Here is a 27,983-nt window from a genome sequence, read left to right on the forward strand (position 1 = left end):
CATAGCATCCAACGGTGTCTCCCTCCTCCCTCATATGCCAGGAGGCAGCTATCTATAATCGATGGCCACTTTTAATTGGACAGGCTGTCTGTTAGTGGACACCGAAGGTTGTGCAGGAGGGGCAACACTGTATTTACCACATGGTTATTGAGAATAAATAGATCGGGGACGTCGGAGGTGTTCCAATCAGGGCTTCTGCTGTTGCATGAAGTCAATTATATTTGAAAATTTCACACAGTGACCCTCAACTATTTCATATTATATTCCAGTTATAAATGCTGGGATAGGCATGCAATGCTATAGATTTAAAAAAGGAATTGTTATATAACAATATATTCATCAATATATTTTTTTACATGATCCAAACTCACAAAATGTCCATTATTTGTCTGGTGCTGAGCCACTCTGCCCATAACAACTTTCTTTATTGATAAATTATTGCAAAGGCAATGACATTACATTAACTCTGTAAACAAGAAAGACAATCTAACAGTTTACTATCTTACACACAATTATTTCCAGTGCTACAAAAATAAAGAAACCACCATTAACGCAAATGTAATTTAAGCCTAATAGAACTGAGTGGATTATTATATCCAAATACAAATAATTTTCACTCCTCTAAAAATACAGGTAGATTGGTGTTATTGAATCAATACAGTCAGACAGAAATATCTTCACTAATGTCGTCAATAAATGAAATCAAACGCTAGTAGCCTTGTTTCTATACTGAGATAAAGAGGTCAGAAAAGAGGAGAAATGTGAATTAATTCTCTCTAAGCCAGCACGACCTACTGATGCTGGGTTAAAATTCACATACTATTCATTATTTCCAAAATTAACTAAGCAGAATAGGCTACACTGCCTTGACTAATATGCCTAAGTGACTTCCTTTATTTCGCACCTTGATTTGAGCCTTTGAGGTGCACGGGCCTGGGCAGAGTTAAAAATATCACCCAGATATGTAGCTGCATATGTTTAAAACTGGCCTACATGTTATTTAGAGTAGCTGAGGCACCCTATGATGAACAATGCCCTCACAGTTGATGATTGCTACCCCAAATCCCAAGCCTCTACTCTGTTCTATTTTATTATCAGGCTACTATTTTTTAAAGCTACAGATTGCCAGTGCTGTGAGGAGGCTGGAAGCAGGAGACAGAGGGCCACCGGTGGACATGCTGCTTTTGGCGCAGCCTCTAATTGATATTGAGCGAGCTGCTGGTGAGGAGCACACGGGGCCACTGCTGGCTAATCTATGCTTTAATCAGCGTGTGTAATGAGATTGGTGGCACGCTCGGAGAGAAAAGAGACTTACAAGCAACGTCTGTCAGGGTCCGGGGGAAAATATTGGCTCTAATTGTCGTGATTAAAGAAAACTAGAAGACGTTGAGCTGTTTTAGAAGGTGTGAGGGAGTCTGCTTTCCTTCAGCACCACCTGAGCTGAGCCCTCAGGCGCTGTCTAAGGTGCTGAAGTTGTAGACGCAGGTAACTGAAACACAGGCCCTATAACTGCTTCTGCAGGCTACTAGTGAACATGTCTTTGCATCTCTTTCAAATCTGGATTCTCGTAATTGTTGTGCCTACATCTTACGAGAACCTGATCACAATTCTTTTGAGGTAAGCTAATTAGTGAATGGGGCAGCCATAGTAACGGAACAATCCGTACCGAAGGGAGAGGCAGGAGGAGAAGCAGGAGAAAGCCAGGCCGCAGACTGAATAGCAAGCGGAACATTAGTAGAGGTGTGCGTGGGAACACTGTCTGGCAATTAACAGGGCATCAGGGCACACTCGCTCACATGCATATACAAACGTATCCATGCATGCACACATGGGCATAACACATCACATGATACAACCTCTCTTTCACGCACGCATGCACGCACGCACGCACGCACACATGCACGCACGCACGCACACATGCACGCACGCACGCACACACACACACACACACACACACACACACACACACACACACACACTCAAACTTAAGTTGTAATTGTTGTTGACACTGTGTCAGAGGTGTTGATCCAGCTGGCAATTTGTGCTGCTGTATATGACTATATTATGTAAGTTTTGCTCCTCCATAGGACTATATAAAATACTAGAACACATTTTAACAAAATGTACCAAATGTACCAGTGTGATAATGAAATTAAAATAACTAAGCAAATTTATCAAACAAGAATAGTAGTTTCAATAATAAAACATTTTTAGTAAGTGAGTCTTTATTGCATGTTTTCATTGCATGCCATCTTATGGTCACTCAGTGTATGATTGACAGACAGAGAGAAAGAATGGAGAGGTAGAGGAAGAAAAACAGCGCAAGGCAGCCAAGCGCCATTTTACACCCAGAGCTTCAGCAAAGCTGTCTGACAGTCTGCCTGCGGCTGAGATTAGCCTCATCTATCCGGTGTCAGGGACGGTCGTGTCCAGAAAATCACAGCATAAACGGGTCTGACTGAGGTGTGAGAGAGAGAGAGAGAGAGAGAGAGAGAGAGAGAGAGAGAGAGACAGAGACAGAGACAGAGAGAGAGGTCAATGGATTACTCATACAAACAGACTGAAATATACTGCGGTGATGTGGGAATGTGCAGGGAGGGGAGGGATGAATTGGGTTTCCACGTGACAGAAACAGAGCACACTAGTCTTCCCTGACCGAGTCCACTTCCTGTCCCCGGTGACACTTTGTCCTTTCATCAATCAATCACACCTGCATGAACAATGCAGACACACACACTTGTAACACATTCTTGTGTATGCTAAATAATGCAGTTGATGTGTAAGCAAAGCCTGTATTTCAAATAGGTAAGTCGTTTTTATTATCACGTAACTGAAGAGGGATTTCCCTCCCAACAAATGAGTTATCCACCAGCCCACAAAAGTGACAACTTCTCTGACAAAATGATTGATAGCACAAACTGGAAAGAAATCATGGCACTTTTTAAAGGTTAGAAGACACCTGCGATCATTGGCTGACAAAATGATTACACTTGCACATAGTGGATCCTGTAAATTTAAGAGATATGACTGATGAATCTTGGTTGCTGTTGTTAAAGCCTTAATTATATTGTTTCGTCTTATTTAACGTCAATCTTTAAAAAAATAAAAATGATATTGTGTTTCATCTTATTTAACTACAATCATTTGCAAAATGAAGACTATGCTGGGAAATTAGATGGTATAAAAAGTGAAAATATGTGGGAAAATAAATCATGGGCTATATGTTAAACCACATACTGTAAATATAACCTAATAGAAATTTCACTAGCAGTAATTTTCTTAATCAAACCAGTACTTTTGTAGACAATTTTAAAAGTTATTTTTCAGTTGTTCAGTCAATCCAAACCTGTATGCTATTAGAAATAAATTACGTATATTTAAAAAGAGTTGAACTCTATTTACCTTTATTTTTGTAATATTTTGCCTAACAAATTGGAAAAACTAACACTGAAGCATTTCCTCTCTTTATCTGTGCTCCCCATTTGTAACATGACCAGCGGGATGGAGAAATGGAGATATCAGGAACGATCGTATTTATGAGACTTTCTGACAAATAGGCGCAGTTACGCTCCGCCGGCACACTGCCTGTTTACATAGGCCAGCTCCATTTCAGCGCCAGACATTTATGGAGCATATATGTGCATGTGTATTGACGTGCATGCATGTGTGTGCGTGTATGTGTGTGTGTATTGATGTGTGTGTGTGTGTGTGTGTGTGTGTGTGTGTGTGTGTGTGTCGTCCACGTCTCTGACCTTGGAGAGGGTCACCTGTGAGGAGGTGATGCATCCCAGAGAGACAGAAGACAAACCAGAGCTTTGTGGACACAGACAGCTCCAGCAACCTTCCAACCTGTGAAGCTGCTGAAGTTTTGAAGGTGACTGCATGATTTTTCCTCATGCACCTGGAAATGCCAACATCCAGTATGAACTCTGTCTCTCCCGGGCTCCCCTGCGCTCTAACTGCTTATTATGGCTCATATTGGAACGACCCAGAGTTATTTCCTTTACAAATAAATTGCCTTTGAAAGAGATTAGAGAAATATGTATGAATTTCAACCTAATTTATTTGATCATCCCACATTACAAAGCAGCGTAGTGCTCAAATGTGATAACAAGTTTTCAGTTCCTTTCATTATGTAAGAGAAATTAGATCTCGATAGGATTTCAGTGGGGCGCGGTGTTCCCGCGGATGAAATGCAATTTGTGGGGAGAATTTGTTGTATCTGTCACAAATATTCCTAATTAGCCGCATAATTATTTGAGGGTTTCTGCAATTACGGCTTAAACCAGTAAATTTGAAGCTGTAGCTGTCCCTAATTGGTCTAGATTTGATATTATGCATATTTGCATAATGAGGAAATTGGGAGGAAATTGTGTTCATCCATTTGTGAAAAATTCTATGAATTTTATGAATCTGAAAGCCATCCCCTTGCGGTCGGTGACTTTGCCTCAGCTCCCAGAGGAAGCAGGGCGGGGCCACGCAGGGCATGTTCACGTCTCCATGTGCGCTCGAGACACACTCAGGGTGAATGGAAGAGCTTTACAGTACTCTCTGCAGGAAATGTTGCAGGAATCCATGCGTTGTGAATAATATGGTATAAAAAATATTTTTAATAATATTCAGTCCAACCCATTAAAGTGCAATATTATTGCAGTGGGATGAATAAGAATTTAGGGGTCATGGTTATCTTTATCATTTTCCATCAGTTAACAAACAATATGGCTGTATGGTTTTATTAAGAAGTCTTTGATTTTGTCATTAGGTTTATATTAGATAATTCATTCAGATTGGTCTGTGAGACTTAATTATGCATTATCACAGTGTGCTGATTGATATTGAGAAAGCTACGTGTTCTATGTAATTGGTAATAAAGACGGTAATTTTAGAAATTTGTCCAATCAGTAATGATTATGAGCCTTTGAGTAGGTAATGATGTTAACCCTAGTTGCCTCTTACACAGTCCACCTATCAAATATTAAATATAATAAGCTCTACAAAAGGCGGAAATACCCTCTTCACACACATTAACAATAGACATATTTGTAGTTTCTAAAGTTAATGAAAACTTAAAAAATGAGATCAAGAGGCCAAACCTCAGGTGCAGTAAGACACTTCACGTCTGAGGTGTTTCTCCGATACAATATTACATGAAGGCTCCACCTGGTCATAGTGGTGGTGGAGTGTGTGTCCTCATGATGTAAGGGCTGTAGCCCACTGAGAGCCGTATATCAGAGAGCAGTAAAAGAGAGACGCTAAGAGCACTGATGAATGTCTGAGAGATAGATGTGTTAAGTGACCTTGGTACATTACACTCTCCTTCAAAGCGGGAGCAATGAAGATTAGTATAGTCTTATCTTGTCACACCAAGTGTGCTTGTGTGTGTATGTGTGTGTGTTTGTAGTCTATAGGCTGCCACTTTTCTAAGAATCGCTTGCTTTTTTACAGGAATGATAGCATTTGGATATTAATGTGTTTACAGGCTGTGTGCTTGTCAACTTTTTGTTTTATTTCCCCTTTTGTGTGTATGTACTGTATGGAAATACATTGTATACATTTAGCTTTTTCATATTATTTTCATTATCAATTAATCTATGGATTATTTTTTTCAATTGGTCTACGAAATGTAAAAAAAAAATTGTTCAAAAATGCTCATCATAACTTCTCAACAGTCTTTTTAATCTACAATGATACAAAACAAAAAGCAGCAAATGTTTTAGAAACCGAGAATGTTTGGCAATTTGGCTTAATAAATAACTGAAACAAACATTACTAAAATAGTTTCAGATTAATTTTCTGCCCAATCGACTAATTGGCTCTATTTGAATTTTGAGCTTTTCTTAATCGCAGGATAATATGGGAAATTATTACAAGGTTGTAGTCTCTAAACAGACATTAAAGCTATATAAGGTTGTTACAGTTGCTATTTGAACATAACATTTGGCTCATGGAGAGAAAAAATTTGGATTGAGTCTGACCCTAAATTACTGCGAGCGGGGTTTTATTAAGAGGGAAGAAAGCAAGCCAAAAACAAACCCAATCACATTGATTTATGGGAGGGATATCACACAAAATATCCTTCTTCAATATTCACAGGCAGCTCATAAAATATGCTGCATAATAATTTCACCATTTCATGGGATATTAGACCATAATGACCACAGTCCACCCCTCTACACCCCACAGCCATACAGGCTACACACACATACAGACATACACCTCAACCCCTGGGCAGACCAGTGTTGGGGCTAATTTATAGGTGAGAATGAAAGGCAAGCTTAATGTAATGGCTCCTTACAGCCATGAGATATTTTTCGCACCATCACTCCATGGCTTGAGAAAGAGGAAGCTTTGGAAACAAAAAGGAATGTGGATTAAAGGAGAGCAGGTCAAAAGGGAGAGAGAGAGGAAGGGAAAGGGAGGGATATAGAGGCTAAACACATCAACACAGGCATTGGAGGGCTCACAGCACACATTCAGTTGTTTTTTTCAGGGAAAAAACAACAGCAGCCATGAATGTGTTCCCAATGAATCTACAACTACAAGCCTGAACAAATAGAATCACACACACACACACAAACACAGCAGCAACAACGGCAACAGCAACGGCAGCAGCAGCAGCTGAAACTGGCGTATTCTACTCTTTGAGTTAATGGGAATAAAATACCTCAGTGGATGAGTGCAGATGTGTTTGATACAAATAGTCATTTTCCTATTTGCTGCCTCATTGGGCATGATGAATGATGGAAGTCATGGAGGCGGTGTGATAAATGGCAGCACCTTGGCTCTACTGCATGGCCTATTGATTCTCCTTCTTTATTACCCCTCCAACCCAGCTGGCTGCTTTGCGCCCCCCCCCCATTCTCCCCACACACACGCACACACACACACACACACACAAAGTACAAATACACACGCCATGTGCTTGGTGAATCCACCCACACCCATACCCACACCCACACACACACACACACACACACACACACACACACACGAAAAGCATGCAACACATGCACATTTGGAGATACACAGAGCAATGGACGGTGATGAGGGGCAGCAAGAAAAAGAGGCAAAGAAAAAGCAATAAGAGAGGAAGGGTGAAGACAGCATAGCAGAACTGTGTTTTCATATGTGTGGTTTAACAAAGCCATGAGACAGTTGCCTCAGATGGAAATCTACATGAAACACAAACCCCCAAAAGATCTAAGAGGACATTAAAACATACAGATGACTCAATTAAAGTGTTTTGTGTAGGTGATTTAATCTTCCTGAAAACGTTTAATTCATTTATGAATCCCAATCTGTCAAAGACTGAAAAGTTTGATGAGGGATTGGCCTGCGTGTACAACGCCATCAGTCACACAGACGAAGCGGGCAGGATAAATCAGTGATATGACCATCTACTGAGCTCTTCATCATGAGGTAATGAGGGTAATATCCTCCTCTGCACAGTAACATCTAGGCAGGTTTCAAATAGACAAACAGACGAGCCCTGACTGCCTCAACTGTCTCTGCTGTGCATATTCACACTCACACATACACACACACACACACACACACACACACACACACACACACACAACTAACAAGGTAGAGTGGTGTTTGAGTAGCAGTGACAACCGTGTTCTTTGTGACATGTGCAGAAGTGAGCCAAGGAGGACTACTTCCTGTTGGACAGCAGGAAGTGACACAGGTCAGAGGGAATAGTCGAGGAGAGATAAGGCCTGTCAAAGACAAATCAAGGTAATGTCTCTATCATCACTGTCATGAAAAAAGGAAAACACTGTTTTTTGGGCTGTATCTCTCCAAAGGAGTACAAAGAAAAGTGATCAAACTGCGCTGACCTCTCAGATTTCAATTTACCTGCTGCATCTCCTTGACCTTGAACCACAGAGATAATAATTCAGGGTCTTGGGTGGGTGATAAATGGTTTGTGTGCATGTGTGCACGTGCATGTGTCTCTGTGTGTGTCCATATCTAATTCACAAAAGCGAAAACAAATGGAGATGCAGTGAGCAAGACAAACAGAGGCTAAGAACACACACGATTAAAAACACACCTGCTACTTGAAAGGGTGTTGTGTAATGTACTAGATTGTAACAGAAATTGCTGTTTTGCAATTAAGATCAACTTTGTTCCATTAGGCTGCAGAATAATTGAATCTTTTTTTGTTCTTTTGGATTATGTTGCTTTCGACTTTTCTATTATTGGGATCTAATCGTCAGTGCAGCTGTGGTTAAATATGGTGGTTTACTACATACGATGTTTTTTTGGTAGCACTTTCTTATAAGGCACCTTTTATGAATGGATATATAGAGTAAATACTAACTAATGGATTTACTAATGGTTAAAAAATAATTCATGCTTTATAGAACAGTCAGAAGCAATTGTTAAAGTGCTCATATTATGCTTTTTGGCTTTTCCCCTTTCCTTTATAGTGTTATATATCTTTTTGTGCACGTTATAGGTTTACAAAGTGAAAAAGCCCAAAGTCCATCCCAAAGGGACTTACCATCTCCAACAGAAAACACTTTTCACAAACTGCTCCAAACAGCTCTATTGTAGTCCAGCCTTTACTTCTGTGACAAACGTGCGTCACTTTGTAACACACGTTATAATGCTCGCCTAGCTGTTAGCATGGCACTCCCTCAGACTAGCTAGCAGTACTTACTGTGCATGTGCGACTCCCAACAAAGATGGAACAGAAGTGAGATGCCTCACTCTGTAGCTAAAACAGAGCTCAACACACAGGGTGAAAAGAGGAGCTGCAGCAATGTGCAGTACAAAAAAAATATGGTGTTTCTGAAAATTAAACCACATAAACCTATTCTGGTACAACCTCTAAATACAATTATGAACCTGAAAATGAGCATAATATGATCACTTTAAGACTTGGCTGATATGTATCTTTTCTTTGGTAATGATTTAGTTATAGATGTAATAAAAACCCATTGGTCTCGCACTTTCTAACAAACCATCAAGTCTACAGTATTTTTTGCACTTTTTTTTACTGCAATATAAAAATACTCAACTAAAAGTCCTGCAAAGAAGATGTCACCCAGGTAATATGTTTTAAAAGTAAAAGTACTCATAATGTATAAAAATGGCTGGTGAAATATTACATATTTTTGGATTATTATTACTGATGTAGTAATGCGTGAGCAGCATTTTAGTGTTGTTGGTAGAGGTGGGGCTAATTTTAACAATTTTATGAGCTGTTGGTTGTTTAATCTATAACATTGCATCATATTGTATACAATCATGTTTTGTATGTAAAATTTAAATCTGTAAAGCTGTCCAATAATTGTAGTGGAGTAAAAACTACGGTGTATAATTTATTACCCTCTGAGTTATAGTAGATAAAGTAGCATGAAAACGGAAATACTCAAGTAAAGAACAAGTACCTCCAGTGTACTCAGTCAAGTACATGTACTTAGTTACATCCCACTACTAATATTAATGTTTTTACAAAATAAATTTCCTTCATATATGTGATATTAATATTAATATTAAATATTATTATTATTATTATTATTATTATTATTATTATTATTATTATTATTATTATTATTATTGTTGTTGTTAATGTTCTTATTGTTATAACTGTTATTGTTTGTATTTTCATTAATATTATGCATTTTATTTTTTAACATATTGGCAATCCTAAAGTTGTTGGCTTATTAATAGCCTATAACAAATCTACGATGCATTAGTACATATTTATTAACCACTAACAAAGCTATTCGTTACACTTTATAAGCCCTCTATAGAGGGTGAATTATTAGAAATAAACCTTTTCTGTAACATGTAACCCCCCTCCCCCCCAGCCACCATTTAGCATTTATAGGTAGTGTATAGATATATTATATTTGGTTTATAATGCACAATAATGTAGTTGTAAGCAGATATAAGCACATGTCGACATAGGTTAACACAGCTTGATGAGGTTAGTCCACCCAAAAAAATGTTTATGCTGACTGCATTTTTGCTTGTGCGTGTGTGTGTGTGTGTGTGTGTGTGTGTGTGTGTGTGTGTGTGTGTGTGTGTGTGTGTGTGTGTGTGTGTGTGTGTCATGAGCATCTATGTGCACATGTGCGGGTTTGATGGCTTCTACCTCACGCTCCCAGCTTTTAAAAGTCCATTTGGACTCCTGCCTACAATCACCTTCTCGTCGTCGCTGTGGTAACGGAGCCAGGCCTAATTAGTATGCATTATCAATTAACAAACTTAATAGCCGGCAGATTGATTAGATCCTCAGTTATAGGGGCAGAACTCAGGCGAAACATGGAATGAAAAATATCATATGCACAGGCTCACACACACACACACACACACACACACACACACACACACACACACCTTCTCCTCCTCCTCACTTGTGTAATTACTGTATGCATATGGCATTGAGTGGATTGGGAATGAGGCAGTGTGAGGTTTTAAATAGACCTTCAGCTTATAATGAGTCAGGCCGCCATGGCTAGTTTAGCTCTGATTGTGCTCCACTCTAATGAATGACAAACCTCCACTGCAGATGTATGCACACACATACACAAACAGGGAAACGGTCAAACTGTATATCAGTTAACAGTTATACGATAAAGACATGTGGAGTGTGAGGAGAAATGTATAGGGTGCATCTTCCACACCCACATATACATCCACACATACACAATGCACACTGTGTATACACGCACACACAGACTCATATCCACACACACTGAGAATGTAATCAGGCGTTAGGTTTACCCTCCTATCAGTCTAATAGAGGTTAATGAATGATTAGGTCTAATAATTTTAGAGTGGAGCTCTAGCTTAGCCACACGATGCATCAAACGCTTAACAGAGTGAGAGCAGCAAGAAACAAACTCATGTTGTGATGGTATCGTCAGCGTTGTGATGGTAATATGAAAGCAAGGGAGAAAACATTTTTAAAAAATGCAGGTAAAACATTATCATTAAATTTAGATCATCACTACATTTTTTTATTTCACTTTAGCTTTTATGTCCTGATCACCAGGTGTGCTGTCCATGGTGCTGGAATGCTTGAGTTCAAAGTTGAAAGTTAAAGAGAAAATATTCTGCTGGTAATAAAAATAACATATTAGTGATACTTTTCTTGAAAGCGTTCATTATTCAGTCTCCCAATGACACCATTATGTGTATGAATCTGAATTGACACGTTTGAATTCAAATTCAGAGAAATAAATGTGACTAATTGAGAAATGTGTCTGACATAATTACCATACAAGATAAACAAAATTAATTTATTTTAAATGAAAACCTGTTTCTCCTAAATGATCCAGATTGGATATGGTCAGTCTAAATGCCGGCTTCCTATTGTCATTGGGAATATAAACAATTATTACCAGCTCAATGAAAACAATAGATCTGACATCAAAACATAATCTTTACAATACAAGCCATATACTGTATATACATATAAAAACAAGGGTATTTTTTAAATGACCAATAACTCAATTTGTTTTGGAATATTTATGGTTTGCTGGCATGTGTTCTCCTGGCACTCAGAAGAATGAAGATAGTGAGGCAACAGTCAATCAATCAGCACTGGGATATGGTTTCCTTCCTCAGCTCTCAGCTACTAAATGCAGGGCTATTGCACATAGGCCCTGTATAGACCCGGTGACCTACCACATCAGTGAAAGGCCAATTCATGGGCATTAAAATGCAAACGCGCGCATATTTCACAGTGTTAAATTTTATGAAGCATTTAAAGCACCATCCCTCCAGTAGTAAATCCAAATGGTCTTATTTCCTATTCATAATATTCATACTCACCACCTCTAAGCAGTGACATTAAAAATGTTTGCATCTCCACCAACTTAGAGGTTGAAATTAAACTGAGTTTGGCAGTGATGACACATACATATTTACACATAATCACACACACAGACACACAACACATACACACGGTGACTTTATTGCAGATGTTCGCCTGGTCTCCTCTGCTACATTGTGGCCCAGTTTGCAGCCATCTCCCTCTGATGTATAACTCGTTGTCCAAGTCTTAATGTTGATTTATTATCCATCCATAAATTAGAAAAATATGTTTGAGAATTCCGTGGCGCAGCCAGGCTCTGCGGACCGTCTGGGGATTGGCTGACGTGTCAGAGGCGAATATTGGCTCGCCAGGCAGCCTTTTGTTTCCCTGCACCAGCAGGCATTTAATGAGTGCTGATGGCTTAAGGTAAATGTGTTAGGACAGACAGCAACAACAGCCACAAAAACAGCCTGCTACATGGGAGAGATGTAGACCCACTAAACAGCAGAAACCTGCTCCTTTTCTTTGCAGACATGTTAAACAACAACATGATTTTCATTAAAAAAATCTATTGGCTCTTTTTTGTGGGGAGTCAAATAAAGTTTCACAAGCAGTTGATGACTATAAACCTGATGAGCAGTGTCTTTACACTACCTTTAAGACTGCTTTGCTTATTTTACAAAGCTTCAGCCTTCCATTCAGTAGTCCAATAAAATGCCTCTCCAGAGCCAACTCATCACATTAGCTCCAGTTGCAGCAGTATGAAAGCCTATTTTTCTCTTATCCTGCTATTATCAAATAAGGTTCATTATTACTAGTGATGATTCTCTAGCCTGTCCTGGCTGACTTGTGTATCGACATACATACTAATTTCTAATAAAGCCTCAGACATCTCTGGAGGTAACATGTTGCAGCACAAACCAGACTGTGCCACAGTCCTATCAGAAACGTTTTTTGTGCAGTTTGTGTTAATCATAGAAGTAATCATAGGTCAAAGTTTAATTTTGTGACATAAAAAGATGCCATGAAGTATCCCGGAGCATCATTCCCTATTTATCCAGAACAGCCTCTAGCTCTATGAGACACACTGTACAGTGCATAATCAACACACTGGAGACAGAAACATCATTGTCATCTTGTCTTGAGCTGACACTGTCACTTCATTGTCATGGCTGTTAGGTTTGCTGTCCTGATGTCCTGCTCTACTGTTTATGTTACAGATGTTGCAGTAATCAGAGCAGCAGCGTGTGAAGGACTCAGCCTGCAACCCTGACCAACATCACGCCTGCAAAGGTCATTGTGGAAATGCTGGGTGATGGTGATGGCTGCGATAGAATGAGACATGGTTCCACTGAGATAACCAATTTTTCTCACATGATACTGCTGCCATCAGTGGCTCTCTTAACTCGTTAGATGCTCATATTTCTCTCTGACAACCTTAAACCCCCCCCCTCAAAAAAAGCTTTACAATAACTAAATAAAACAACAAAAAAAAAACTTCTTTTGATTTTTGGAACTTTGCTTTTACTTTGCTTGCTGCTTTCACGTTAAGTATCTTGTCTTGGTGGCTCAGTACAATATCAGCAATTAAGCTAATTCAGTTGAACAATAATAAGGACAGTAAGGCACTCATGTGTGCTGAATGTTTGTTCATAATCCATTATATTATTTTAATCATCTTGTTAGAATTTTGAACCAATTACATTGCTTGTCACAACATTAGCTGGCCAGTTTACTCTCAAAATGGCTTTATCCATTAGCTGGGATTTTGAGTGCCTTTTCTCATCTAGAAAACAATGAATCCTTCTCGTAGAAATCCATATCAGTGAATACGCAATTGCTGTTTTGATGCCAGCCTGGGTTGAGGAAATAACTGATGTAGTTTTTTGGGGAAAATATGATGCCTGTGAGGCACACTGGGAGCATTTATCCAGGGCCATAATGGGGTGCTGAGTTGCTAGTAGCAGCCATTGTTTAATGATCTCCTTGGGCGCTGGGAGTAAACTACTGCGGTAATCAGAAGGGTAAACTCAGCTATATTTCAATTTGGAGAGCCGCTCTTCCGTTCAGAGAGGCCGCTCTGAGACGATAAATAATAGGACTATTTAGCCTATCCCACAGGCTGCCTCACCGACACCTACCCAAACAGACACACACACACACACACACACACACACACACACACACACACACACACACACACACACACACACATACATACACACACATATAAGTCAGCCTATAACAATTTATGTCCCTTCCATAAATCAGCCCCACTAAAAGCGGGTGATTAGCAACATCATTTAGCCCCTAAAACCCAAACAGCGACAATTGTTTCCTTCCCTGTTTTAGGGAGAAGATGGAGAGCTGCACAGATGGTAAATTGGTTGGAGGGGAATGAACTGTAGCTGGATGACTGGACTTGGGGATGTAGAAATAAATTCAATGCAGGTTTCAGTTCTGGAGTTGAGATTATTTGGGCTATTTATTGTGGCCAGTGACGGTTTTGACCTTGTAGATTATGACATGATCACTGGTGAGATGACAGTGTCCTTCATGAAGTATTTTGTTGTTTATAAAAAGATCACCACTTTTTATAAGGGGTGTGTTTATTTTATTTTTAACTCTATTTCCACTTAAACAAATCCACGTACAGTTTACATATAATGGTTATAAATCAGAAAGCAAAGACAATTGCTCTTCTTTATTTCTAGAGCAAAACAACTTGATTTAATTTATCAAAATTATGCAAATGTATTATTGTGAAAACATCTTTAGTGGGTAATTTCAGTACTTTTAACTTTTCCACATATTTTATTTTATTGTTTTACTGTTCATTGAAGCACAAATTGACAACATTCAATTGCATAGCTGAGTTTGTCTAACAGACCACAGGTGACAAACAAGCAGTTGACATAAATCATCTTTTAGTTATGCACCCAATCCCAGTCCTAGAATAATTCCTGATACCTGTTGTGCGTTTAAATATATGTTTATATCATTCTATGTGGACAATTGCATTGTAATATTCCTCTACTTTTTTCTTACAAAGAGCTCAGTAAGCCCATATTATGATTTTCTTTTCATCCGTACATCAGCAGTGGAAGCAATTCTCTATTATGGCCGGCCACCGCTGCAGCATGAAACTCCTGGTGTTTGTTTTATGCTGGAGAATGTCATGTTGAGAAGTGGAAGACTAAAGCTCATAGTGGAAGCACACATTGGAAACAAAATAAAAACAGTTGACGGCGGCACACTGTGCTTTATAAATGCAATATATTATGATTGGAGTAAAGACTATGAAACAGGAGATAGTTTTTTATGTAGACACTGGGCTGCTATGCAGAATAAGTGAGTATTTACATCTCTACTATTTATCGTTCTATTTGTTTCTTGTAAGGTTTTTAAAATGCATTGGAGCAAAAATAAGAAAATACTTTTTGCTTTTTACCATTTGCATTGTAATTTATTTTCTCCGGTTAACAAAGAAAAAAGAAATTAACACAAAAGCACAGAAAACTAATAAAAACTGTAGTGAATCATTATTGACTCCTACGTTTGTGACAATAAGTTATCTAAAATCATTCAACATGCAGCGTACATGTTTTAAATAAAGACATTAAAATGACCCATATTTGTCCACTCAAAAGAATCACAAGAAGCAGTGGGTTGAGCTAAAGCTCTAAAGAGAAATAAAAAATATTGTCCAGCCAATAATATCCTAATCCTTTGTTTTTGTGAGAAACCAGCGACTTAAAAGCACCAATAAAATCAAACCGATTAAGCAACCTAACCCCACAATTTTCTCATCTACCATCCTGCAATACTGTTGTACTGGTCTCAGAGGAGAAGGATCAGACGTGTGTCTGATGATGGCTTCCTAAAGAGCTTCAATTAATGGCCTGTCACTTATCATTAGAACTGCTGAAAGGCGGGACACCAGGGAGCACGATGCAAACAAAGGCACGTTTTAGAACGTCAATTCTAAAAGCACCCATCGACTCTCCATTGTTGCGGCTGGCCTCTGAGGCCCTCATCCCTGCTGGCCCCGAGCCCTGCTGTCCCTCCTGGGGGATTAGAGGGATCTGGAGAAATTAGCCGTTTGGATGACAAGCAGAGTGCCAAAGGACGAGCGGGTGTTAATGTCCCCTTTTACGGGAACAAAAGCAATGGGGATTTTAAATAACACGTCTCCATTGCCGCCTGCGTCCACTCCAGTCACAGTGCAAGTGTGGTAGGTTACTCAGCGGCGTAAATTGATTGAAGTTGTGTGCTAGCAGAAGGAATTGGTGTGTCTGATAGCCTAGACCATCCTGCAACTGTGGGTCAGTAAATCCAGCTTTTTTCATAGTTTTAATTTACATAACTGGTGCCAATTTAAAAGCAACACTACCTCAATATCATGAAAATGTGTATCATTTCCCTCAACAATTTCTCTCTAACAAACTGTGAATTACATTTAAGAAAACTGTATTAGTAGCTGAAGGTACAAGATGGCAACATTCAACTTGAAGTTGTACGGATCCTAATGCCGCCCAACTATCTGTGGTCTGGTACTAGCAAGGATGTTTACTCTTCATTACAGTTTCAGACAGAGGCAGGGAGATCCTCAAAGAGAACATCCACAACAACATCCCCTTGAATGGGGCTCTGCAGTGCTGCTTTTGTCAATTACGCTTGGCCTGCTCATTGACAGCCAATAAATCATTCATTTAGAGGCAAAGCAGGGAGAGAATCAAACAGCCATTTCAGAGCCTGAGGCCTTTCACTGTAGTGGCTGCTGCAGGCCACAGATCTAATGTAGAGTGGCTAGGCTGCAGGCGGGTGGAAGGGCTCTTAAGAGACAGGAGCGCATTGTTGGGAGAGACGGGAAACGCTGCTCTCATTAGACCTGGAGCTGAAAACCAACCTGTAAGGCCTGCTTCAATTTACCTGACCTGTGCTTGGAATAAATCATCCCTGTTTGTGTGTGTGTGTGTGTGTGTGTGTGTGTGTGTGTGTGTGTGTGTGTGTGTGTGTGTGTGTGTGTGTGTGTGTGTGTGTGGCATGCACACATAAAACACATATAAACACACATACAACTGCTAACACATACACCCACTCATAAGCAGACACTTACAAAGAGCTTTATACATGCCTTTCAGAGCGCACCTCTTCAGGTTCAGAGTTGTTTTAGCACAGTGCTTGTTAAAGGTAAAACCTTTTATCTCTCTGCCTCCGATGGCCCTTTTGTTAGGTGCTTCCTTATTCAAATCAGAGTCGCAATTAAGCCCGTCCTGACTTGTGTTTTTCCGTCTCTGTTTTCTGTCTCTCTGTAGATTTTAGTATTTCTTTGAACAAAGTGACTCGCTGCTGAGATGACTAGCTTATGCATGAGCAAGACTACTGTCAGTGGTGTTCAGCTGCTGCAACAAGAGCTGCCTCCAAGTTTACAAAGATATAGCGGTTATCATTTCCATGGAATATTGCCAGAAGGATTCTGGATAACTTTAACTAAGATTTAGCCTTTGGCTTGTTTCCATGCTGAATTTCACTAGAGCCAAAAACTCACTCAGCGCAGCCAAAGTAAAGATAATCTAATACTATACACCAGGTAGTCAGGCACAGCAGGTAACACTCTGTGACAAATTCCAACACACACTGAGACAAAACATAAGAAAGGGAATACATTTGACATTGACAGAGCACAAGAGTGGCCTGGTGGAAGAAGAACAAGGATGGAAGGTAAATAAGGACAGATGGATTAAAAGGGCAGATAGGACAAGGTGGGAAAGTGGGAATGGAGAGCAGGAAGCCCCTGCAGAAATGTGGTGGCAGAGATGTCAGACTATTTAAATACTGATGAGGCCCTCTTGTCTCTCGTGGTCTCTGCTAATGACATACTCATCAAAGCCAGACAAAAGAACCTGCAGCCTGTCACAACACACACAGTCAACACACCCAGGTTCATCTGTGTTTATGTGTGTGTGTGTGTGTGTGTGTGTGTGTGTGTGTGTGTGTGTGTGTGTGTGTGTGTGTGTGTGTCAGGGGGATTTTCACATTGCCGTTCTGTCAGGGTGTAAGGTACCACTGAGAGGTGGTAAATCTCCACTTCCTTGTCAGAGAGAGTGCTGGCACTGCATCCTTTAGACACTCGCACAACTTAATCGCTACTTTGGTCACTTTAGCATTTCTTTCTTTACTCGTTCCTCTCTTCCCTCACTACCATCATCCATTTGTTGTCTTGGCCTGCTGTGTCTCCAACAGCATTCAAAATTAAGGTGTCACACTCTAGCAGATGGAACACACACACACACACACACACACACACACACACACAGAATGCCTGCTTGAAAAACAGTTTTGTCCACAAGCAATACACTCCCATTTCAACCCATATCGATCTCTGCTTGTTATTGTTTTTGAAGTGAATAGTACGTACATGTTTGGACTAACGACAAAGTCTCTGCTGACAGGAAAAAGCAGGTGATAGAGCAACATCATGAAAGGAACGGCCTGCTATAAAACAGGCAGCAAGCACAATGAAAATAGGTGCCTCACAAAACAGTTTGATACATGAACACAGAGTCATGTCAGACAATAAAGTGTCCATGCAACAGACACTCAAACAGACAGGGACAAATATATTTGTTTGGGTTTCACTGTGTGACTACATTTCCAATTGTTATTGCAGCTGGAAACTAAACTTTTGCTCTAAATTGGCTTTAAAAAGACATCATAAAACTGTCTCTTCATCTTTCATCGCCTCTCCTCGTCGTCTTCTTTCGTCTCCTCTTTGTGACTTTAGCTCTAAAGCAGAGGAGAGTGTCAGTGAGTGTTCTGTTTGATTCAGTGCTATCTAACCTTGCTTTATGAAAGCATTAAATTGATGGTTCCAGACCAGCCCAGAGAAAATGCACATAAAACTGAGACTAACTGAGAGATAATAGTCCTCGTAAACTGGTCTAAGAGCTCTATAACTCACAACGTCCTCAACTTGTTCTGTCTTACACAGCACAAGCTCCAAAATACTGATGCGCCCAAAAGCACAAAATACGATGGAAATGCAAACAAAAGAGAAAAAGCCTGGAACCTGCAATCAAACTTAAATCTATTGATTGGTATTTAAATACAGAAACCAACACAGGACAACAACCAAATCTAAGTCTTTACCAGTTGTGAGGCTGGTAATTGTTTTACATCAGATGCAAAACTCAAATACTGACATGATTGTCAAAAAAGCATGCAAATAAAATGCTTATTTACTATATATATATATATATATATATATATATATATAAAAACTTAGATTTGGTTGTTGTCCTGTGTTGGTTTGTGTATTTAAACTCAAACCTTTAAGGTAAAAGTTTGACATTTTGGGAAATACCCTTGTTCAATTTCTGGAGGACAGCTAAATGAGAAGATCAATACCACTCTCAATGTCTGAGAGCGGTATCAATCTTCTCATCTAACACTGCTGGAAGATAAATACGCTAATTTCCTGAAATGTGGAGTTGTTCCTTTAAATTATGTCCAGTGTGTAACACACAACAAATTTGGTCCAAAAATTACGGATTTGGCCTTTCATACAGCATCTTTTTATGTGATATGTTTGATTACTCGTTTGTCACGCGTTGTACAGTATCACTAAATAATATATTATACAAAAACATGTCATCATAATGTGGAGGCATATTGTATATTTGCATAAATACAATATGATTGACAGTCTACTCAGGTCCCATACACCAACTCTGCTTCTGGATTGTGTCTTAAACCTACCCATTCCCTTTATCATCTGCCTCTTTCTACCTACAACACAAATCTCACGCAGTCATAATAATATAATAATATTAATCTTATTTGTAGAGCACTTTTCTTTGACAAATCAATCGCAGTGCAAAAGGAAGCAGAATTTTATAGTCAATAAATGTTATTACAATAACCTCTAAAACAAAAAATAGCAGGACAATGAGTGTTGAAGTATATGCAGACAACAAGTATGTTGCGCAGCGAGTGCATGAGATCTGTGAGTCTATTATACATCTTTGCAGGTTGTACGGGGTGGTAATGGATGGCCGGCGGGTGCCCGCTGACGTGTTATTCTTTTATAAAACATTGCCTCTGCGTACCGGAGCGCAGGGGAGAGTGTGTCACGCTTGTGATGAATGACCAGAGGGTAACATCTTCACTCCTGACCCCTAACACAGGCGTGCATGCTCCCACATAGACACAGATGTATATAAAATCAAGCATGCACTCATGCACATTCAAGTTAGTAAACAGATTTTTTTTTTCACTGTGAAAGCACACAAACATGTGATGAAGTGAATCCACTAAGCAGAGGGTGATCCAGATGCAGGTTGGTGACCTCTCTTTGTGCCTTCCTTTTGAGTGTGTGGTGAACACAGAGAGAGGCTTGATCTTGGTATGTTTTTCAAAGCTTCTGCTCGAAACGGTTTCATCGCTTTATTATTTGATCACAGGAAGTTAAGGAAAAGCCTTTTTTTTTTTTTTTTAATGTCGGATCTCTCATTTATCACACAGCCTGACTAACAGGCCTGCAGTCATCAAAGGTATCCTCAGCTATGTCTCCCGACAAAGCATGAAAGACCAACATCAAAAGCAGCTCCTACTTACACTGGCAGAGCCGGAGCTGCTGGACAATGCTGAGGAGCTGGAGAGGTGAGTAATAAGCAGTGACCTTCTGCTTCTACATGTACACTGCCGACACTTGAACGCAGCACACGGACGATCTAACAAGCAGCAAAGAATGCTTATACATCAGAGGACTTAACCCAGTGCCGTTATACCTGGAGAAGTGCAGCAGCAGAAAGAAAAAGGAAAAAGAGAGACAGAGAAAGAGATAGGAAGAGAAGGAGGCATGATAGGGAGGAAAGCGAGACAGAGGGGATGAGGAGGGAGACAATGAGACAAGGAGACAGAGACAGAGTGGGTCAAGGTGGCGGCGGAGGTTTGGTGGGGTGGGTGGGGAAGGGGAACAGGCAGCCAGTCTATTATCAGGGGTCTATAGAGAAGCATTTAGGGACAAATAGGACACCACCCCCCTGTCACCCCGAACCATTCAGCCCCTGTCAGCCCAGGCCATTCAGCCAAACCCCAGGGGGAAGTGGCAGGGGGGGGGGGGGGACAGAGGGGAGGAAGCAGGATCACGGTGGTGGGGGGGCTGAAGATGGAGTACCCCGGTACCACCCCTCCATGATGCTTCAGATGCTGTATCCTAGCAACGACACTCTGGGTGTGACCTGTAGTCATATGGCTCCATTCAGTTTCACACCTCTTGAACACGCACACATACACGCAGACACCCCGCAGTGCTCATCAGGGCCAAAACAGGCTCTCATGTACAACAATTAGCAGAGATCATGCCCCCCACCCGTCTCCCCCCAACCTGCCCATACCAGCAACCCCACAGGGAGCAAACTTAATTACCATCAACAGACAGAGGGGAGTTTATCTTTACACACTTAAGATGAGCCACTTTGCACATACACACACACACACACGCGCGCAGGCCAAGTCATCCTATACAAAAACTCTATTTCAGCAAGCTGTCAATCACATGCTAATTAAAGCAACGTATTGATGGCCTTCTTCTCTTTCCGATTTTCACATGGAATTAGTATTTAATGAATTGTGTGCAGATTAATTACGACATAATGATATTTAATTGTTACCAACTAATCGTTGTGGCACTCTTTGTTTTGCAGTTGCTGGGAACTTGTTTGGTTTTAGTTCAGAAAGCAACAGTTGGCTGGAGAACACTTCATTGAGCAGCGTTTAAACTTGAAACGTTTCATTAAAAAGAGCCTTTTAATCACAACCACTTTTCTTCCTTTTTTTTTCCGTGAAAAATGAGTGCGTAATGTATCATCCGAGATATTAATATTAAAGATGGAAGGATGGAAGGCACACACACACACACACACACACACACACACACACACACACACACACACACACACACACAGACACACACACAGGGTCTTAGTTTGGTAAATGTTGTGTATGCTATTAGATTTATATACTCCATTTATTATTTATCCAGGGATTATAACTGGTCTGAAGGTAGTGATGTACAATGTTTACCATGACCTTGGGTCACACACACACATACACACACTTTGGCATGGAATTGGTGAGTAATAAACAGGCATGCAATAATTGTCCCAAAGTCACTTTGTTCTTTTTCAACTCTGAGGACCCTTGCAAGCCAATTCTGAGGCCTATTGAATAAGATTGTCCACTGAGTCTTTATGACTACTCATTAAAACACACTTTTATCATTTGTTATAATAAAGTACACTCCTCTCGTAATGACATCATTAAACATAATTCAATCCTTACCTCTTCTTCATGTGTGCCGGTTTTCCTGATTTATCCCCACATTTATTTCATTTTCTCTCCCTGGTCCACAGTGGCTGCAAACTGCTGCGCTGCCCCTCTGTGGATGGTAATGGAGCTGCAGGGCTGCCAACACAACTGAAAAAAGGTAAAGATCACTGAAAACCAAACCGTCCAATCAAACCAAATTGATCTACAATATTACTGAAATACAAACAGACAGCATCAAGTTTGCACAAATGTTGCCAAGCACAAACATAAGGCACATGCACGCAGAAAAACACACACACACACACACACACACACACACACACGGCAATTTAGTAAATGTCATCAGGTCTGCAGAAACAGAGGGAAATAGGCCTGCCTCCCATCTTTGTATTGGGAACACAGGTGAGATTGATGAGTAGCGTCTGTTTATGATATCGGTTATTCAAGATGAAAGATGAGGGTTTGTAGAGGGGTTCCTCCCATTCACTGTCATTGATTTACACACACACACACACACACACACACACACACAGTGAGCGTCCTTGCTTTGTAAATAGTCAAGGTTATTTCATATGCAGTAGAATATTTGACTAATATGGTGAGATCAAACACAGCAAATAAAAAATACTTTTGGCCACGATGGCAGAACAAAGACTGACTTCTTAAGGGACGTAATCTCACCAGACAAGCAAGTAAGTACTGAGTGAACATCCATCAGTGAAGAAAGAACATAAAACTGTGGTTTAAAAGCAATAAAAGACGGCAGGGAAATTTGTGAAGAGCAGTCAGGGTAGAAAACGAAGCACTCAAGCCAGAGCCAATTCTGTTTTGGTGAATTAAAACCTAAACCTCTTTCACATTAACATCCTCAGAGAGACAAGTGCTGCGGTAAGTGAATGTGTTGCTTGTGTTTGTGTCAAAAGCCTGTTATTCTTCCTCAGCCAATTAGTGTGACCATGGCACAAAGGCAGCTAATTTTGTCAAGCTCCTGTAAATGGAATGATGGATGCTGACATTTTTTTTAGGGTTTTCTTTCTTTCTTTCTCTTTACCAGCAAGAGAAACACATGCACACAGTGAGAGGGAGATGCACAAACATTTCCTATTCAGGATGAATTAAAAACCCACAACACACTACTTTTCACAAGAGAGCATTCATTATGTAGCCCTAATGTAATGGCATAACGCACAGGAGCAACAGCCTATCAAGTGCAGCAATTTGGCTTTTTTCACTTGTGCTGTTTCGTTGCTATAGGGTAATTTGTAGCACTCAGCAGGGCAGGGCAAAGTGAATCAAGATTAATTTACAAGCAGGCGAACACTTAGGCAGAGCGGTAAGCAAACGCACCGTCTCTGCGGCTGAGCGGAAAGAAGGCAGCAAGGCAGAAGGGGGGAAAGTATTGGATAATTAAGGAGCATCAAATGTGATTGCTGAAGGCAGTTAAAAGGCCACAACATGCCGACTGTGGTTGCTCTCAGAATGCAGCCTTCGCGTTTTAGTCAAGCTGCATTGATAGAAGCATGGATTCTAATAGGAACAACAGCTGTAGAGCCAACCATCCACTCCAGATTCAGTCTTCATTAATTGTGTTTTAGTGTCTTCTCCTCTAAGCATATTATTCCAATACATTAGTTTGTTTTCATTTAGGAAAAAGAGTGCCACGCTCAGTACGGCACCAAGCAAGACAGTGTACTGCTATAGCCTTGGGAAGAGTCAAGGAAACCTCTGTGTAAACCAAAAAGCAGAGGTTATTCAATTGAAAAACTTGATTTAAATAACACATTGTTGTACATCACAGTGACACAAAGACAAAGCAAAGAGTCCCTGAAGATGCAAGATTGAAGTGACAAGGCTAACTTGGACAAACTGCCGCAAACATTCAGATATAAATGCAACTACAAGTGCACCAAGCAGAGGGGAATGAAAATGTTAAATGAGCTGTTTGAGGTGGACACACATCTCAGAGAAGCGATGGAAGCTGAAGTATTGCCCCACTGAACAGACTTAACATATCAGAGAAAGAGAAAGAGATCACTGGGATGGGATAAAAAGAGAATAGCTGGTAGAGTTTCTCCCCTCTATCGCTCAGTGGTAATGGACCCTGGACCAAGCCTGTGGCAGGGGAATCTGATCAAGCATGCTATCCTGGAGACACATGCACACACTTCACATGCACGCACGCACACATGCATTCACACACAGAATGATTCTGTCAAATCTGAATAAACACAAACACACATCGGTTGGATTGTAGGGTGCAGCTTTGGGATTTGGGACGAGCGTCTGGCATATTTGGCCATCTCAGATCTCCTGTCAGGGCCTGAATGCAGGATGACAGCAAGAGAGAGCTCGCAGCGTCTGGAGACCTGTCTCCATCTATGCATCTCTCACATAAACAAATTCTCCCATCGCTGTATTCAGACTAGCCTCTCTGCTCTATTACACACAACACACAGCTGCCACAAGCACTCAGACACCCAATCAACAACCACAGAGAGAGAGAAAGAGAGATGGAAGGGAAAAGGAAGAAGGGAAACCAAAGGGGGGAGAAGGGCAGCAGAGGGAGATGGAGAAGAGGAGAAAGAAAGCGAGACAGGAGCAACGTTGGGGGAGATGCTGAGATGAGAATGTTGAGAGAAGGGCCAGCGCTCCGAAACTGTGCTCAGTGTTCTGTCTGGCCGAGCAGGAACCTCCTAAAAGCAGACAACCAGAGTGGATGAAAGAGAAATGGGCTTTAGTGGGATGTGGAATACACAGGGGCCAGAGTGGGGGGAAAGGGCTGCAAACACATTGAACGCATGAAAAATTAGGACCACCTGCTCTTTCCATGAAATAGGATGAGCAGGAGAATGCAACGGCTGAAGCCGAATGAAAGGAAAGTGATCCCAGTGTTTTGTGTAATCTGAGGGATCGGGCACAGCAGCTCAGGTGTCAGCACTGTCACCTCTTAGCAGTAAAGGAGGCAGGTTTGATTACAGAGCTCAGAAAGTTCTGCATTTTATTTGCATGTTTAGATGTATTGTTTCTGTAGTTCATTACATGTGCTTTGGGTTTCTGTTCACAATTCTGTCACAATCCACATCAGCTGGAATGGACAATTCCAGGTTAGGATTTCCAGTTGTGATTTCTATAATATTATAGAGCTTTGCTTTCATTTATGAATAGTAAAACAGATCAACTGTAATGTATGTCACCTAGAGACCAATCCCAGGTATGCTCCATTTTTCCTTTCTATAGTGTTTTCATAGCTGGAGGTCATAGATTTAAAATAAGGCTGTAACTAATTATTACTTTCATTCTTAAATTAATCACTTGATTATTTTTGATTAATCGTTGTATTTATAAAATGTAAAAGAATAGTGAAAAATGCCACATAATCATTATTTGGGGTTGGCTGTGACTCAGAGGTAAAGCGGCTCTGCCCTCAACCACAAGACTGGTGGTTCGATCCCTGGCTCCTCCAGCCACATGCCAACGTGACACAGAACCCCAAGTTGCTCCCCGGACGCTGTATGTGGCGGTCCACTGCTCCTAATGCTTAGGATTGGTTAAATGCAGAGATTAAATTTCACTACATAGAGTACTGTACGATAGTGGGGATGAATAATAAAGTTTATTTTTATGTCACAGAGACCATTCAAATAGCTTGTTTTATTCAACAAACAGTTCACAATTATTTTAAGGTAGGAAAATCACTCACATTTGAGAAGCTGGAAGCTGCAAATGCATGATAAATGACTCAAATCATTAATTCAATACAAATTTGATTAGAGTCAAGGCAATTGGAGCAACAGAAAAGAAATCCCTGTCAGGAAAGACAAACATGCAAGAGGCATCTTAGGTACAGAGTCATAATAGAATTACAATATAGAGAAACAGGATGAGAATATTGAAGAAATAAAGATTGTTGTAAATTCATTTTCTCCATTAATCGACTAATCAGCACTACATCAAAATAAATCAATTGAATTTTATATCTTAAAAGTTAACAATCGTCTATAGATTGACTTAAGGAGTGGAGTTACTCTAAAAAGACAGTTATTGTTTTAGTTTCAAGCTTTCGGTTTCACTTTAAACCATCACCAGAAGCAAGTAGAGGGGACAGAAACTACAGCTAATAAATACCATGCGTGTCTGCCTGTTGTTTCCTGTCACATTTACCTGCTCCTGGTTACTCTACTCATATGTTTTGAATATCAGGGAATCCCCTGGTTTTTTTTTTTAGATATTGACTTAACTGTCCTTTTTTTAAATTGCCCAAAGCTATGAAGTTTGTGTTGGTCTATCAGTGTTCAATCTTAGGTCGATTGGTAACTTGTTGAAGGTGTCACTGTGTACAGGTGTTTGCCTCTTGTGAGACTAAAAAGGACAAGAAGTGTGTGAGAATTTGTGATGACCTTAAGTCCCTTCTGAATCCAGATTTGTGGCAGGCAGAGGAGCACGCCACCTGAGAATTTAGTTCAGTAGCAAAGTTAAAATGGGCAGCACAGTGAATGTGATAGGTGGACTAGAACACACCCAGAAACTGTGCTGTTCAGCCAGATTGATCTGCCACATTACAAAACATCCCTCCTCCTTCCTCTGCAACCCTTTCTTTCTGCTCCCATCTCTTCTGATCAGAATATTGATCCCCGGATCAGTCGATCGGTTGCTACTCTGTGATCTGGGCCGGGCCAATTACTTCAGTGAGTAATAGTGATTAGTTTGTGTCTAGATCAATCCACGCTGATACAGGCAGAGAGGCTGCGGACGGGCCAGGGGAACCACTGACTATTCACATCAGCAGCGCATTTGTGAAACAACAACAGTGTCGTTGCAGGATCCTGTGCTTAGTATCTTGGATGTAATCGTTTCATCTGGCCAAACCTCCACAGAGTACATATCTGTGGACCTGCAGGTAAATTCAAAACCTACAGAGGGTTTGCAAAAAGTTAAAATGTTGAGACTTTTCTCCACAAAGAAAAACTGCATCCATTTTACACACACACACACACACACACTGCTTAAACCTCAGCCTGTGGCATTGGTTTGACATTGTACAGGTCACTAAAAGGAAAACTAGTTCTAATGTCAAAGGCAAATCTGTTTATGTTGATAGTATTCATGGGCAATCTTTCCATAACACTGATCAACACAGTTTGTCTAATAGGAAAATAATAAACAATTACTCCTGCAGACGAGAAGGGTAATTGATTTTCTTCTGTAAATTACTACCACCATCAGCCCTGCGTACACAAAAAGGTGATCATCTGCATAAAATCAATGGGATATGATCCTATCTGTATGATAATCATGGACTGTAACCAAGGAGCCTTCATTAACTTCAAAGAGAGAAGGGAACATGAAGGGTACAACAAAGGAGGCAGATAGAGCGAGCAGTAAAACTTCAAACAGATGTAAAGACAGATGTTGTCTTAATAAATCCAGTCTATGTCATTGCTGGTGGAGAGATCTTCAACATGTTTGCATATCAAAAGTTAGAGCACAATCTCAGCTCTAGAACCAATGCTGCATATTGTAACAGTAAGATGCTTTGGACCAAATCTGATCACCATAATGCTCAGTCACACTGCAGCCAAACAATATGACATTGTATACATAATGTGAGAACTGTACAAACTTGTTAAGTAGTAGAGACTTATCTCTTTGATTTATTTCAGATGTGTGCTCACACCACCCCTGGTGTTCCCAGCCAGACAATGACTTATGGTGATTGGTAAGCCCACCACCGGACAGCTGTATGTATGACTGTGTGCAGGCCTCCAAATCGATATGGCCACCAATATTAATATCACCACATACGTCAACAGGCGAGCCTGCAACAAGGACAAAGAATGAATGTAATGGATATGACTTACTAACACTATCA

The 27,983-nt window shown here is 40.4% G+C and overlaps 1 long non-coding RNA gene across 2 annotated transcripts in view; it reads right to left on the reverse strand.

The window, feature by feature from the left end:
* Positions 1-2,256: 2,256 nt before the first annotated feature.
* LOC116054081 overlaps positions 2,257-27,983 on the reverse strand; it is a 42,843-nt gene continuing 17,116 nt past the window's right edge. The window contains exons 2-3 of one of the 2 annotated variants that reach the window (XR_004105995.2): positions 22,127-22,261; positions 2,257-2,458 (exon numbers count right to left, since the gene is read on the reverse strand). This is a non-coding gene — a long non-coding RNA (uncharacterized LOC116054081). Of the gene's footprint in view, positions 2,459-19,435; positions 21,025-22,126; positions 22,262-27,983 lie in introns of those variants that run through there. The other variant, XR_004105996.2, reaches the window with a different exon arrangement.

This window comes from Sander lucioperca, chromosome 2, assembly GCF_008315115.2.
Source record: "Sander lucioperca isolate FBNREF2018 chromosome 2, SLUC_FBN_1.2, whole genome shotgun sequence".
NCBI classification, from domain to species: Eukaryota; Metazoa; Chordata; class Actinopteri; order Perciformes; family Percidae; genus Sander; species Sander lucioperca.